This window comes from Crocuta crocuta, unplaced genomic scaffold (assembly GCF_008692635.1).
Source record: "Crocuta crocuta isolate KB4526 unplaced genomic scaffold, BGI_CrCroc_1.0 scaffold301, whole genome shotgun sequence".
Taxonomy (NCBI): Eukaryota; Metazoa; Chordata; class Mammalia; order Carnivora; family Hyaenidae; genus Crocuta; species Crocuta crocuta.
Genome location: NW_027527544.1, coordinates 1,557,178 through 1,559,642, shown reverse-complemented (window position 1 = coordinate 1,559,642; position 2,465 = coordinate 1,557,178). Strand labels below are relative to the sequence as shown.

The window sequence follows — 2,465 nt, the reverse complement described above, 5'->3', positions numbered from 1 at the left end:
ATTTTACGTGTTATCATCAAGTATTTTAAGTTTTTAACCTCACCCATCAAATGTTGCTATTATTTGTTCTTCCACTTTCTTACTCACCATTCCTTTTTACATCTCAGATGTCCTTTTTGGGATCCTTTTTTTCTCCCTGAAGAAATCCTTTGGATGTTCCTGTCTATTTTGTGGTTTACTTTTTCGGTTTCTGCTCCCTTGCAAATCAACGATGAGATGGCTGGGCGACAGTTATTTTCTCTTGGTATCTGCTCCTGTCGCTCCTTTTAAGAAACTTGCTTTAGTATAATTGCTGATAATTTTGTATATAATCTGTCATTTCTCTCTGGCTGTTTTTCACATTGTTTACCTTTGAGGTGCTTCACTTCACTACCAGATACCTATGTGTGAATTGTTTTGCTTTAACTTTCTTTTCATTCCTTATGAGTCTTGACTCTGAGAATTCAAGTCATTCATCGGTTTAAGAAAATTCTCACCCATTGTATATATGAATATTTCCTCCCTCCTCTTTGGAATTCTGATATGATCTTTTCCTTTTTTAAAATTTTTTAATGTTTATTTTTGAGAGAGAGACAGAGCGACAGAGTGTGAGTGAGGGAAGGGGCAAAGACAGAGGGAGACACAGAATCCAAAATAGGCTCCAGGCTCTGAGCTGTCAGCACAGAGCCTGACGTGGGGCTGGAACTTAAGAACTGCGAGATCATAACCTGAGCTGAAGTCGGACACTTAACCAACTGAGCCACCCAGGTGCCCCCTGGTATGAAATTTTCCATTCTGTTGTCCATGCCTTTCAGTGTTAATTTCCCATTGTCTGTGTCTGAGTAATATTTGGGGGAATTTCACAGTTCTCATATTTCAGAGCTCTTGGATGCCATAGTTTCTTTAGAGCTAAAACTAATCTTTGTAACCTACCTGGTGAGTGTTCATTGATTATATTTTTCTCATTTTGAAATGAAATTCTCTTTTGATTCTTTTTCAAATCGATCTGATCTTTTAAAAACTAGTATCTTGTTTTGTGCTCATGTTTTGGATCCTGGTCCTTTAAATAATTTCAGCATGGTTGTATACTGAGTTATTCCAATGTCTGACATCTTCAGGAATCCAAATCTGTTTGTTGCTTTGGTTGACTCGCTGGTACTGCCTTGCTTCCTCATGTGTTTCGAAATTTGGATTCTGAGTTCATGATCAGCCGAGGCTTTTTGTAGACACCCTTGAAGGTTTTCATTAAAATCCAACCATAGAGAATTTGTCTGAGCCTCCGTTGCCCCTCCTGGGCGTTACCATTCCGGAAACACTAAGGGTTCCTCACCCGCACCAGTAAAGTAAACGGGAACCCGGCCCCACACTAGGAAAAGATGCTTCTCCCTCCCTCACAGCCTAGACCAGGGGACACGTGTTATTTTGTCATCTCCCAGTGTTTGTAGGTGGGCTTATTAAGGGCATAGTCCCTAGAGGGTCCTCACTTTATATAGGGGTCTCAGTCCCGGTTTTCCACATTTTATGAGATCAGATATGCTTAACAAAGTGAGTCCAAGTTGTGAGATCAATAAATGCCATTTTATTGCTCGCTCACCTCTGAGGCGTCCTGCTCTCTCTTCACTTTGTGGCCCACAGGGATTGTCCTTCATTTTTTTTGTGAACTTCCATGCACATTATGAAATTATATTTTTTACACTCACTCAGAATTTCTTGATATTTTGTAATAGCAGAATTTTCACGATTGGGATTCCTGTACAATAGCAGAAACAAAAGAGGAGATCCCCCATTGTAGTCCATAGACGCTTTTCTAGCTAGACTCTGACTTTTTGGGTTATACCTTTTCTTTTCAGTTCCTCCCTTCTTCAAGACTACCGGCAAGCCATTACTTGCATCATTTTGGTTTTCGAACGAGCCAAGTCCTTACCTGTTTTTTGTTTGGGGCATCTTGTCAAAACGGAGATTTGGGCTGTTACTCTTCAGGAATCCTGTTTTCTCTCTGACTAAATCCTCAAAGGGTATAAGTCAGCCTTCCAGTCATCATCTGTCTCCCTTGATTTCTCCTGTCTGTGTTCTGCTAGCCACTCCCTTCTCGATACATTTTCCTCCCTGGCCTCTGAGGTGCCTCTCTTTCCTGACTTTGCACCTACAGAGCTCTGTCCCCAGTGCTGGCGCCTCTTCCTCTGCCTGTGTCTCGCATGCGGCTCTTTCTGTCTCTCTTCTTCTGCTCCCTTTCCTGTGTGCCTGCGATCCTGGGGTTATGGCGTCAACCTTTGCCTCTGCAGCTGTTATGTGTCTTCTCCCTGTTCGTGGCCCCGGACCCCCCTGAGTAGCAGATCCATATATCTGGCTGCCTACTCAGACCCCTGGGCCCCCAAGCCAGCATTTGGGAGCAGTAGCGTTTGGCCGGAAGTTCTGATCTACAAGAATGGGGAAATCCTCCCTAATACTCTACTTCTTTTCCTTTTTTTTTTTTTTTTTCTTGTTTC

At 42.4% G+C, this 2,465-nt stretch overlaps 1 protein-coding gene across 1 annotated transcript in view; it reads left to right on the top strand.

Moving 5' to 3' along the window:
• Positions 1 to 2,465, top strand: part of LOC144232367 (X-linked retinitis pigmentosa GTPase regulator-like) — a 53,499-nt gene that overhangs the window by 50,429 nt on the left and 605 nt on the right. The window lies entirely within an intron of this gene.